Source organism: Centruroides sculpturatus, unplaced genomic scaffold (genome assembly GCF_000671375.1).
Source record: "Centruroides sculpturatus isolate CEXI.00-Female unplaced genomic scaffold, Cexi_2.0 scaffold1521, whole genome shotgun sequence".
Lineage (NCBI taxonomy): Eukaryota > Metazoa > Arthropoda > Arachnida > Scorpiones > Buthidae > Centruroides > Centruroides sculpturatus.
The window spans coordinates 43799-58937 of NW_019385683.1; positions in this window are offsets into that span (position 1 = coordinate 43799).

A 15139-nucleotide genomic window follows, 5' to 3' on the forward strand; every position below is an offset into this window, starting at 1 on the left:
CTGAAAGTGTTCACCACAAGAAGCTTGGGAGTAAGGCTCAAAGAACATAGATATGCCATAAGAAAAGCGTCTAATTCAACGGTTTTGTCCCAAATGGCGCAAACACAAGGATCTGAGGTAAAATGGGACGAGGCAACAATCATCAAACCTCTGTCTTCCCCAACTCTAGCAATGACGGCAGAAAAAATAGAAATATACAGAAGTAAGATAAGAGAAGGCTGTTTAAATGCGAGGGATTCCGAGAGCCTACCTTCGGCATGGAAATATTTGGTTAAGAAATTTACTACAAACTCCGACCAGAATTAATACATTGAAGATTTATGTTATTTTTGTTTTATTGTTTTATTTTAATTTTTAAATATTCTTCCGTTATTTTTTTCTCTTGTAAAATTTTTGATTTACATTTTTATGTTTTATTCATGGAACATTTACGTTCCATTTTAGTTTTCAACCTGAAGATGGCCTATTAATTAGGCTGAAAACGTTTTTTGTTTATAATTATGTTTATTTCTCGGCAAAAAAGGTGTTTTGTTTCTCTTTATTGTTTTTCAAAACACCTTTTTGTTTCTCTTGTTGAGTGTAGTGTTTGTATTGTTCAATATCAAAAGCGCTCAGCAACTAGCTGAGCGCTTTTGATACTGAACAATACAAACACTACACTCAACAAGCCACCAATAAAACTCAACTGCCTAACCTAAAACCAGAGTCTCTTTTTATTTTATTTCTGAAAAAATTGAGAAGACGAACTTGCCCCGTCTGCCGAACTTCCCTTGGTCTCCCCTATAAATAACAATAAAGTTGTTAAATGTACTTTAATTCTTCGATATCTATATGTAGAACATATTTTATATAAAGAGGGCTGCGCCATCACTTTTCCGTTTGTCGTATAATACTATACATATTTTAATACAAGTGACAAAAAATTCAAGTCAGACGCTCNGCCACCAATAAAACTCAACTGCCTAACCTAAAACCAGAGTCTCTTTTTATTTTATTTCTGAAAAAATTGAGAAGACGAACTTGCCCCGTCTGCCGAACTTCCCTTGGTCTCCCCTATAAATAACAATAAAGTTGTTAAATGTACTTTAATTCTTCGATATCTATATGTAGAACATATTTTATATAAAGAGGGCTGCGCCATCACTTTTCCATTTGTCGTATAATACTATACATATTTTAATACAAGTGACAAAAAATTCAAGTCAGACGCTCGTGATAGGATTAACAAATTAGTGTCCTATCATTGTACTCTTAAAATACCGAAAGTAAAGAAGTTTAATATTTTTCATTAATTGACTGTCTGAATCAAGGCTGTAGTGTCGCGTAAAAATCTATCGACTGTGATTCCGACCAAAGGCGGACTTGTAAGTAAAAGAGACCCGTAAATTCTGATGTCATGACTTCATTTCACAATAAAAGAATTAATAGAATTCTAATAAACATAGAACGTGAAAACTTTTCATTTCAATGCTAAAAGACTCCTTTAAGTAATGACAGTTTTAATATATAATTATGTATTCGATAATTGTTATTTTTCCGGCTGTTATATATAACAACCGAAAAAATAAATAGGTCAAAAAATCACTCTTTCAAATATTTACATTTTTGAACTTCGGAATCGTTGAAATTTCGAAATTTTTTTCTGTATGTATAAACTGTGTGTGGGAGGCACGATTTTCTTCACCAAATTAAAGCGTAATAACTTCTGTAGTATTTAAATCGAAATCAGATAGTTTAACACAGGAGTTATTAAGCGTCATAGTGGTTGTACTAAATCCTGCTACCATAAACATCTTAATATTTTAGGCGAGAACATTTAACGGGTTTCACTGTACTATTATAAGAGACAAAAAGCTTTCTTTTCAGGGTAGAGGCAAACTTTAAAAAAATTGTGAACGCTAATAACAAATGAAATATGTTTTATATCTCCAGTATAGGCAAACTTAATAAAATATTTATTAAGTTTGCCCACACTGGAAATTTAAAACAGGACACCTTCTATCTTTCCGCCCTGTAGACCTTTAAGAACCGAAACTTAATCGCATTAACGTTCCTTTATACGCAAGCTACAATGCCAAATTTCGTTTCTTAAACTTTACTCATTCTGAAATATTCTTTAATAACTCAAAACAAAAAATAAAGAAATTAAACAAACTAAACGTCAACAGACACATTTGCGCGAATTTTTCCCATTAATTGACATTCTTTATGGATTCGGGAGTTCTTCAAACGTGTAAATTTGCAAAAAAGAGAAAAAAACTTGGAAAGTCAAATTTTAACGATTCTAATACTTTTCAGTTTTATATACATAACATGTTAGAAAGTAAAAAGGTGTCGGAGTCGGCGGATTTTTTGACGACTCTGACTCTGACTCCACAGCCCTGGTCTAAATTATACAGGTTGGGGCAAACAAAAGTGGTGTGGTCAGTGGATACGATTAGCTCGATCCGCCCTCAGCAACTCACTGACCAGGGCTCAAAGGTGCCAAGAGATGAATAGTGGTCACTCAAAATTTGCTATAGTCAGGTCCTCGTACTGTATTTTCTTTCTTCTGCTGTGTTTCTTTGTACTGTGAAACTTGGTTCCCCGGGCCACTTTTATTTGCCCCACCCTATATAATACTATTTGCTTTCCATTATAATTTTGTTTTTCTTCAATAAATTGTTTCTATTTCCTGCTTTATGTATAATTATAAAAAACTGTCAAGGATCAAACATTATTTTACTAAAATGAAATTTAACCTTTTAATTAAGAGTAGGTTAGTCAGATCTGGCGCTTAGTTGTAGAGAATAAACGTGAGAAATTTTTAAAGAATTTTCCCACGTATTTTTTTCGTTTCTGTTCCAGAAAAAATTTTTTAAACAATTACGTCAATTAAAAAAATCTTTCTTTATTATAACATAATTCCTTATTTATGTGAATTTTTTCCCGGTAACCGTTACACCATCTACGACAGATGATGTAACGGTTGTTATGTTTACAACTACGACGCCTGGCGGCTTTACTCCCAGACTGAAAAGTGGGTGAAGGTTGTCTCGTGTTCTACTTTATGTAGAAGTGATGTAATCATTGTAAATAAAATAAAATTTCGGTATATCTTTTATTTAATTTTAAAATTCGTTGTTCAAATTTATACCAAATATTAAAGCAGTTTAAATTATTAGCATTTGGAAAATAAACTTAATTTAATAAAATAAATATAAACACATAACAATTTTAAAAAAGAAGAAAACAATAAAAGAAATGTGGAAATATTTTTTATATTCATTCTCAGATATATTACGTATGTTATTTTCACATACAGTGGAACCCCGGTTAACGAACTTAATCCGTTACGCGACTCCGTTCGTTAACCGAATTGTTCGTTAACCGAAGCAATTTTTCCCATAGAAATTAATGCAAATGCAATTAATCCGTTCTAGTCTCTGAAATTTTTGTGATTTTATTTGTAATATACAGTAATTTTCTTTGATGAAAATGTAAGAAAACCTAGTATGTATTATTACAGCAACAAACATGTAAACTTTGTTTAATAAACTAGCACTGTACATACCTTCGTTTGTTGTAGGTGGTGGCAGGAAAGTGGAGATATACGAACCTTAATGCTTAGAAGGGAAATCCCCTCCAAAAAATAACGGGTATCAATTCATTGGAAGATTCTTTGAGTCGAAGTCTCTTTCGGTAAAAAAACCCACCAGTGGCTAAGTGGTCTTCGTACCTTAAACACGGGGAGTTCGTTCGTGGGTTTGCACCTCGCTCAGACGGGCTGGCCATGTGGAGTTTTCCGGGTTTTCTCCACGTCTGTAAATCCTAAATAGGGGCCAGTTTCCCTTAAAAACATCTCCCAGAAGACATTCCCCTAGGCAGATCGCCCAAGTGGTTCGTTGCCATAACTTAACAAACAAACAAACTCTTTCCGTAAGGAACAAGAAATTGATCTAAAGTTCATTTTGTCTTACTATTTTAATCAAAATTTTTCTGAAATGCGATAGCGCATTGTCGTTTATATTACGTTGTCGTTTTTCATTGCCACTATGACTTTTTTCTTTCTTGGATGCCATATCGATTAAATATATAAATCACAAAACTGAAAAAAGAAGCATAGCACAAACACTCGGAAAAGCAATGCTTAACTCGCGCATGCCTAACACTAACTAAAATTTGACACAAAACACCGTTACGTTCGTTATCCGAATTTTGTTCATTATCCAAAACAAAATTTTTGCAAAATAAAAGTTCGTTAACCGATTTGGTCGTTAACCAGGACGTTCGTTAACCGGGGTTCCACTGTACCGATATTCAATTTTATTAACAATATTTATCATTAGCATGATCAGAAAAAAACATAACTTTTGTAAAAGACACTTCCCTGAAATGGTTCAGTGCACTTTGAAAAAGCTGACAGTCTACGTCAGCAATCTAATGTGTGACCTACTCTCGCTAACATCGTAAAACGAAGTAAGTTACAACACAACGATACACATTAACACTAACCATAATAATCAAAACAAATTCTTATCCTGTCGACACGCGCGTGCGCCGTCAAACAGAAATTACACACCCTCGGTCAATTTGGCACCAATTTAAAGAATCTATATATATATATATATACATATATATGGTAGTAGCACCAAGTCTCCAATCGTGCACTATGGTGGTTGCGTCTCGATAGCTATAAGGGTGCGGGAGATATGGGACTGAAAGTGGTGTTCTATTTCGAATTTTATGTTCGAATTCGAATTCGAACATGAAATTCGAATATTGGTTCGATTATAGAACGATTGTAAACGTTTCAGAAACGTTGAAAATAGTTCGTTTGACTGGACGTGAACAGGAGACATTCAGAAATAGAATCGAGACTAGGTCTCTAATTAGTCTGGAAACGGGGGACCTAATTTATGCATTCTGTAAAAACAAGTGAGATTTGCTATAACGTAATTATGTTAATTTTCACTATCGTTACTCATTGCCCAGCGAAGCGGGTCCTTGCAGCTAGATTTTAGATTACTTAGAAAAACAGTCTCATATATATATATATATATATAACTATATTACATACAAATGTACGAACAAATAAAAACCCAGCGAAGCGGGTCCTTGCAGCTAGTTAATTAATAAAAATTTAGCGTATAAAAACGGATATTTTTACTTTAATGCCTTTTTATAATATGTTTGTTATCGAATTCAGTTAAAAAATTTTAATTTCATTATAATTTGTTGATGATTTTAATTTTTTAATATTAGAAGATAATTAGCATAAATTACAACGTGTCGTATTCCATCTTCCCTTTCTTTCAAGTTTATCGTCCTTGACACGCGTAGATGTTTGTTTTTACTTTTACTGGTGTTTTGGCTTTCATTTTAACCTCGTGCCTTCTGATTACAGCACATGGGAAGCTAGGCATCACCTGATTTTTAACTTCTTTTTTTACCACTAAAAATTTCTTTACCTTAAATGTTTTGCTTTTTTCTTAAATTTTCATTAATATTAACTAATTTTTTCGATCGATAATCATATTTATATCTAAAGTTGCAGATAAATTTTTATTAAGTTTTACGCATTTTGGTTTTTTCTTCGATTTATATATATATATATATATACAGTAGAGCCTCGATTATCCGACCCAATTGGAAACTGGGGTTGGTCGTATAATTGAAAAGTCGGATAACCGAAAAGTATGAAAAAATCCATGATTAGTGTAGTATATTATTATATCCCATGTAATTAGTATATTAGTATATCGCTATTAACTTACTTCGCGTTCAATTTTCATCGATGTTAAGCCTAACAAAAATTTTTTAAAATAGTAATCGTCGCTATTGTATCGTTAAAAATTAGAAAATTAAGCCAGGTTTAAATACTGGCTCTCTTTCATGATCGAATGAGTGTTGCCAGCTAAAACACGTAAAAATAATATTAAAGTAGCCATACATAGCCAAATATTGTAGCGCCACATTACTAGCAGACATTTGAAATTTGCCGACTAGGAGGGTCGGTTAACCAAGGTGGCGGTTAATCGGGGGTCGGATAACCGGGGCTCTACTGTATAATAATACAAAATTCAAAAATTAATTATATCGTGTCAAAAATGATAATCTATAAGTATAGTGTGTTTTACAGTGACACTGCGAACAGATGTTATCAATTATTTTGTAACCAGATTTATTATTTTAATTTCTATAAATTATTTCAATTGATGCAACGCGACGCGCTCTGAATCCATTAATTTTCGTCGCGCGTTATTTACTTCTTCATTTCGGACTTTAATTTCATAGTGTTAGTTTCATGTAATTTCAGACACAGTGTATATTTATTATAATTAATAAATCTATATAGTTATAATATTGTGAGATAAGCCAGAAGTCAGGAGTTAATTTCGTACTGACCACTTAATCTGCACGGGCTGGTAAAGACCGATCTCGGAGTCGTTCGGATGGCTTGAAGGGCAAAACGAGTGGGGCGTGCGTTGGTAAGTCGACAGGTTTCCTCGGATAGACGGGAAAACAAAATTTAACAAATAACAAAATAAAGGTTTATTATATAACTAAAGCTAATTTACACGAGCATACATAGAAAATTCAATGATTAAATTTTTAAATGCGGATAACACATAAATCTATCCGTAACGGCGATCTAACTAGTCACTATGCCGCGTGACTAACCTCTAGATTGAGAGAGTTTACAACGGTTACTGCACTCAGATATACCTTAATTAATATGTCTTCGGATGACGGTATGCGACGATCATTCGAGACCATAAAAGCTGAAACAGTCTTATGTCTTCTACCGGCTTCTCCTCGGACAGGACCGGGATGGAAGACACTTTTACTTAGACCTTCCTGGAACGATCGCGCTGAGGGACGGTCGCCCTGAAAGGATGATCTCCCTGAACTTCCCGTAATGATCGTATTTATAAGAAAGTCGTTGGCACTAAGCCATTCGGTCGTTCACTCGTTATAATTAATAATTAGCAGGCGCACGATGACTTGTCGTTCTTCCTATCTTGTCGATGTGTAAGAGTCGACATCCGATATATTTCCGTTAGAACATACAATAATTTTTCTACTCTTCTAACGTTAAAACGTTAAACTAAAAAATTTACGCCGTCAAAACCTTCGGGCTCACACTATATATCACTGACTGTATTTAAAAAATAAAAAAACAGAAAAAAAATATAATATAAAAAAATATGTTTATACAATACACATCTATTTTACTTTTAATTAATACAAATGTTGCAGATCTATTTTACTTTTAATTAATACACGATAAATAATTTGAACTTTCATTTATTGACATAAGATTTGTTAAATTTTACGACATTGTGTTATTTTTCTACTGCAGAGTAGTAAAGTTTATTTATTTTTACAGCGAAAAATAATAGACTCGCTATTCGTCTACTGTAAAAAACAACAACACTGCTAATTGTTATATTACTTTTAAAAAACTTATCTCTGGAACAGCTGGGAGTCAAACAGCAAACAAATTGTTTACTTCCACTCAGGAAAATGTTGTTATGAGTCATAAAATTTTACGATATGATTAAAAAATACCAATGGAAGAAATTAAATTGTTATCGACCAAATTTCAGTTTTTTATGCGTCATTAGCTTTAAAATAACGACATTATAAGCGGAAAAGCGTGAGCGCGCGCCGCTGGTGCTATTTTTAGTAACATCGACTTGACGATTTAGTAATATACAAAACCTACTTTGTAATCATTCAGTGCAAAGAAAATTTTACTTTTCACAACAACAACGATCTTATTGATATAAAAGTTATAAAAAAAACAATCTTTCGCTGTGACGTCACATAGGAAAAAAGGACATCAAACCTCTGAAGTTTAATTAATATAAAAAAAAGTTATAATAATCTGTAAAACGACTGTTTCTGTTTTTCTGTTGTTTTGAAACGAAATTAAAAACAATTATTTTTACTCCGTTCATAAAAATTTTTTATGCACAAAAAAGTCGTATTTTAATTGTCTATTTAACCCTAAACTCGACGTCGACTTAAATTTGTTCAGAATAAATTCGGCAGAACGAAAAGTAGGTTTATTGGTTTCCTCGTTTTAGATTGTTTACGTTTTTTCTACTTGTTTTTTTTCTCGGTTGAGTTCATTTTCACTTAATGTTTTAATATCGTATTCAATATTTGATTACATTAAAAAAAATAAGGTTCAATTATTTTTATATACAATAAATTACATATTATATTAGTTATTTAACATAGTTATTTCGTTAAATTTTGTACATTAAAAAAATAAATTTAGTTGTTTATTTTTTTACATTAGAAATTGTATATAAATGAAAAATTTTAAAACGTAATTTAAACTAACGCTATTAATATCGTATTTCTAATCCTTCTATTCAATTATGTAATAGAACTAGGTTTTTATATTATCCTTGTTACCCGTTTTTACTGGGTGAAAAAATAAAGTTTTTCTTCCGACGCTGATTAGAAAATTTTTAGACAAGACTAGAAAGATGTTCGATTTTCAGCAAAGGCAAAAAATTGCTCTAAAGTAGAACACAATAAAAGTCAAATTCTTCAGAATAATTTTTAACCTTCTCTCTGTGTTTATGTGGACGTGAAAGAATTTCAAAAAATCTTTTCTGAGTGTACATTCTCATTAAAAAACCTAGTGTTTTAAATCTTAATTTTAAAATCATAACCGTTTGTGCTCTGTACTTATAATATAATCGATATGAATTGATAAAAAATAATAATAAGATTTAAATCGTATTTATATGAAAGAGTAAGGGTTTTCTTTAAAAATTTAATTTAGTGAAAGTTAAAAATGTATTGCGAAAGAGTGTGTTTTGAAACATATTCGTGAGATATTTTAATTGTATTTTAAATAGAAAAAAAATTCAATTTTAGTAATACAAAATAAACCGGAAATCTTACTGCTTTATGTTAATAAATTAATAAAATGCAAAATTGTATGTAACTTACCAAATGAAGTTGAAAATGAACTGCCAGAAATTTTCTTGTATTCGATCTTACTTGATTTGTTATCTATCACGATCGATAACGACTTAGGGTAGAATGCGTGTGTGCAAATATAGGCTATTTCATTTACTTTATGAATAATGTATTAAAATTAAAAAAAAAACTCTCAATTTAAATAATAGGTTTACTATTTTAAACAGAAATCAAATCAACTGCAGTAATCGAACTGGCGAATTTCTTTTATATCAAGTTTTTATTGTTAAATATAGAATGTAAATGTTCTAAAACTCTTACCTTACAGGAAATAATCTTGTCTCTAACGCTACCAAGTGCAAAGCTTGTCGTTTCAAAGGCTTAAATGTTGTGTAACTCATTGCTGGTTTATTTTTAATTTCCTTCTTGTTTTCCCCATTACATTTTTTTGGTCTTATGCTAACAGGAATGTTTCGAATAGTTTAAATATGTGAGTAAATTTTGCTCGTTCGGTGACTTTTGTAACATTTTTAACTGCCTACCGATTATTTACATAAGTCGAATTACAATGTGCTAACAATCTTATAGAGTGATCATTCTACAAATATTTATTTCTTTAATTTACCTTTCTTGTTTAATTTATTTTATAGAAAATACGTCTCGCTACAAATCTTTTCTAACGCTGTAATGAAATTATTTTGGTTAATGTACTGGACATATAGGGCACTTTCTCTTAAAAACTTTTACACGAAGAATGGCTCAAATGTTGAATGGTCGTAAACGTATGTACACTTACTAAATGTATATAAACAAAGCATATATACAAATCTACTTTGTAATCATTCAGTGCAAAGGAAATTTTACTTTTCACTACAACAACGATCTTATTCATATAAAAGTTATAAAAAAAACAATCAGTCGCTGCGATGACACATCTGAAAACAGGACACCAAACCACTCAAGTTTGATTAATATAAAATAAGATATAATCATCTGTAAAACGACTTTTTCTGTTATTTAACATGTTCAGAAGAACAAGAATAATATATAAAATAGAAATTACTACAATTTAAATACAAAGCAGTTTCCCGTAGTTTCCAATTAAATTTTTGTTCAATATTTCGAAAGTAACTAAATTATTTTTAATTTATCGAAAATTTAATGTTAATATTGTCATAAGTTAATTAAGATAAAAATGTACTATTTACAGACATATCTTATTTTAAATGAGTACAAATGTGTACTAATTTACAGCAATCAGTTTTTATTAAATAATATTTTCTAATTTCACCAATAATATTGGAGCTGTGAATAGCAGTAGAAATCAATTAGAGCACAGTTCAAACCTTCTACAACCTGAGAAAAAAACTGAATTTATTCATAATTGTTGCATATGTAACCTGTTTTTCGAGGAAAACAAATGTAAGTGCAAAAGACTTTCAGCGTGTTAAAAATTCATGGTTCATTATATAAACAAATTTTAATGTTGGAGAAATGAAGTTCTGAGAGATGTGTATATTGTTTAGAGATTTTATATTATAGTTTGCAAAAATTTTTTGTCTTTCATTTATCGAGTGAATTCTTGTTGATAATTAATAAATTAAACTAAACAAGGAAAAGTTACAAAAATTTGTTAGTAAAATCCTCCTTTCTTGAAGTCCTTTTTGTATACGAGCTGGAAATAACAATTCTTCAGCTCGAATATCATGTTCGAATGGACTAAATGGAATAAAAACATTTAAAGTTTTTCTGCATAAATTTTTTTTGTAATTTTTCTAAGTTTATGTTTATTGTTGTAGCTTACTAAATGAAATAATTTCTAAATAAATAAATCTTACTAAATGAAATAATTTCTTTGTTTATAAGATCTTTGCTATGAATAATATCCTGTGTATTTTTTTATATAGATTAAATATAGAAGTATTTGTTGAATGAAATATTAATTAATAACAATTTTTTTTTTTACTTTTTTTCGTTTATTATTTTTATATTGATCATACGATTAATATATTATATTATTCATCGTTCAATATATTATTTATCGTTATAACGCAAATTACTTTTTATCGTTAATTATGTTATATTGGTTTTCGTTTATATTTTAATATTTTTTACGATATTTCTAAATGATTTATGCAACTTTTCGTAATTAATGAAATGAAAAGTAAATTTTCAATAATAAATATTATTTATTAGTTATGTTTTAATTATATATTTAAACTTTAGCAATTTTTAAGATTGTATTTAAAAAAAATCTCGTCAATATCTATAATAAACGTAAACATAATTGTTTTAAATATGCAACATATATATCTGTTATAAAAGATTAATACAACAGAAAAACAGTAATATATCACATATAATTTAAATCGTCGTATTCATATTTTTCTCATGATATTGTCCAAAACAGCTTCCACATTAGCAAACGTTACAAAATACGCATTTAAACGTACTTTTTACATTTATCTTCGACGCTGTTCTATATTTATGACGTCGGCACTGCATGCAAGTTCTTTCTCTTCCGACTACTTTCATCTATTTATGCAGACCTGCATTCGATACGTTTATTGAAGCCGAAATATCGCTTCTTCTATCTCGCATTTTTTCTATTAGAAAAATTATTTCAAAGTTTGTATATTAAATTTAATATGAATAGGACTGGCGTTAAAAACTGTTTATTCGCTGGATTCTTAGTTTAATTAATTCATACGGCAGTGTCCAGGTAAAACCAAAATAAGTAAAATCATCATTTGATATCGAATATTATTTTCGATATTGATCAACTTATTCCACACCTTCCATATTTTTTTATAATTTGAAAATATGAGTGGACATTATACAGTATTGACTGTCGCTCCTGTTCGTCTTTTGGTGTTCACTTTCATCATTTTTTGATTTTTGATGCTATAAAAATTTTTTCTTTTGTTGTGCCAAGTCAAACGTAAAAATTTTTTTTCTAAACACATTGCTGAACAATGATGTCGTGATTGTTTGTTTTCATAGTTTTAAGACGTGTTTAAGTAGACATATTTTATTTAATAGTATTGTGCCACACGCATAATTTTTTCTTCTTTAGCAAATTATTCGACAGTGATACTGTGACGTAGAAGGGGATATACAGCATTTTCATTATGAGCTCTATGTCACTTAATCGGCACTCAGTCGGTTAGATTAGCCTGAAGTGTCTGAGGATGACTTCCTTAGACTTTTGATAGGAAAGAGAAGTCCGTGAAAAACCGCTCCAAGTTCTTTTTCCTGATACCAGTCTAGTTATAGCGTTAGGTTCTCAACTCCGCTTACTGTTTCATGTTAATTTTGTCCTTATCATTCCTTATAATCTATATATATTGGGTGCTCGTTTGTAAATTATCTTTGCGTGCTCGTTTGTAATTTATTTTCATTGTTTGTTCATTGTAAGTAAACTTGCTGAATGTAGTAGTGTTATGATGCGTTGTAGTTTTTTGTTTACCGTAGCTCTTGATAAGACCTCTAATTGTGAATATTTTGTATTCTAAACTCCTTGCTACATTTGAATTCTATCAATATCTTTGTTCTGGTCTTGCACATTGGTGCCGAAAGCCTTTTTGATAAGTGCCTTAACTTGTTCAATACCACGTGCTTGATGTTCTGTGTGCTAAAAAATACTTTTCTAGTAGGGAAAATACGGACAAAATGACATACGGTTTTATTTTAGGTTCATAACTCTTTATCGGTAAATCACACCACTGTCATATTCTACATCAATCATCTTTGGTTTTTTACCTATGAAATACACAAAACATTTACAATATTAAAATAATAGGAAAAAATATTGTTAGTTTAATCGAGTTCATCCAGTATGGACAAAATGACACATTACGTAAGGACAAAATGACATACACGTAAAAACTATAAAATTACTGACAAAGTTGACAAATGAAATGCTTGGCTCTTTTAGAAACGTCAGCGCAAGAAGCGTGAGCCCAACGGAAACAATTTATGCACCGTAACCAGTTTTCTCCAGGCTTAGATCGAGAAAAAATCATCGCAATATATGCATGGACAGTCTTCTTCATCATCTTGAAAGTTATCAGGAAAATTTTTTTCCTCGAGTAACTTTTTAGTAATGTTTCGTTTCCTTTACTCTGGCGGAGCTTTTGACTCATTTTTTGATTTAATTGCCTTTATATTAGGAGTAGAAGTTGAAACTAAAAAGGTTTGTCGAGTCACGTGATTCGTTGCAAGTTTTTAGTTATGTGAAAGATAATAAGTTTGTAAATAATATGTAAGAAAGAAAATAAAGTTTTATACTAAAATTTCTTTTAAACAATAATGAAAGACTTTTTTTGAAAGCCATTTTTTATAATTAATAAAACGTCAAGAGGTTAACCTAAGTTCCTTGACTATGCTCTTNGTGAAAGATAATAAGTTTGTAAATAATATGTAAGAAAGAAAATAAAGTTTTATACTAAAATTTCTTTTAAACAATAATGAAAGACTTTTTTTGAAAGCCATTTTTTATAATTAATAAAACGTCAAGAGGTTAACCTAAGTTCCTTGACTATGCTCTTATGGACTAAATGACAGGTATGTCATTATGTCCGTTGCCTACGTATGTCGTTTTGTCCATATAACGTTATAAAAAAACAAAATTATAAAATAAATACAAAGATGTTATTTTTAATGGTAAAAGTTATTTATGTGCAACAACAAATTCTTGAGGTTTGAAATAAATGCTACACAAATAGATAAAATAGTGAAAAACTTACAATCTATACAAAAAACTTGTTGCGAGGAAAAAAACTCATAACGTATCATTTCTTGTCGTCGGCCATGACACCCGGGCTAATGAGAGTGCGTTCACATTTTGACAGGTTAGTAAAAGCCACTCGGATAACGTAATGTCATGGTCAGTTGTGCGCTTGAGACCGACAAATTCGAATTATATTGCTTATGTCATTTTGTCCGTATTTCCCCTATATATTTTCATTTATGTATTTGAACATAAAAATAAATTATCAGGATATAAACATTGCTGTATTAATTCGTTGTTATTATTATATTAAATTGACAAATCTGGATTGAAAATGCCTTATACTTAATAAAAGTATTTGACTAAAAATCGAGTGTTTTGTAATCGATTTTCGGTTATTGGATTAACAAAATAGGAAAGAATATGAAGTTTTATTTTTCGAATGTTATTCTGTCGAACAATTGGAGTCAGTTACTAAAAATTAAAAGTCTACCAGAAAATGGGTAATGCCTGCACGTGGCTTTGTGGCTTAATGTATTAAAATTTTATCGAAGTTCTAAAGATAATGTTTTCCACAGACTAAAAACACTCGACAGAAATTTCAAAAGTATTTTAATACAGTTTTTGTGAATCGGTTTTTTGTCATTTTCTGAACAAAACACACAAACACGCAGTATTAAATGTTTTGACTCTATCGCTTTATATACGTAAAAATAGAAACACGTTAAACATAAAATATATTCCACTAATTGGGAAAGAAATCGTAATTATATTAATATGACCTATATAAAGGTCAACGTTTAGCAAGAATTCCTAATGCATTCGACGAAGTTTAGAATGTTCTGATGCTATTGTAATTTCTGATATAATTACAATTACAAGGAGAAATAGAGAACAGTGAAAAAGAATATAAAACAATTAAATGTTAGAGGTAATGGCATTTTAACAACAGGCTCGCTGTTTATCTGGCAAAATCGGATAACAAAGTGATATTTTAGGTCAATTCAGATTCATCTACGAAATTATATTTTTTAAATTATTTAAATACACAATGAAAGTGCAGAAGTAGATATACGTTTCTGTGATACAGATGTTCGGTGTTCCTTATTATTATTATTTTTTCTTTGTTATTTTTACCCATATTCTTTATTTATGATTTCTGTTATTCATAAGAAATAAATGTTTTTTTTTTTTTTTTGAGATAAGTGTAAACCTTTTCCATTTTCCACCTAAACTTTCGACATATTTGCAATAAATTTGTCGCCTCCTCTTTAAAATAACATTGTCGGAAAAAAATCAAATATCGATAGAAACTTAAAAATCTCCTCTTTATTGTAAACATTCGACCCTCGAACAATGGCATTCTTCTGTTGCAAGACTAAAAGTTTACAGTTAAAGTCCGAATTCGTCATTTTGTTTTGGTCCCGGGAACAACTTTAATCACCCCTCTTTTTAATATTGCTAGAAATACGTAAATTA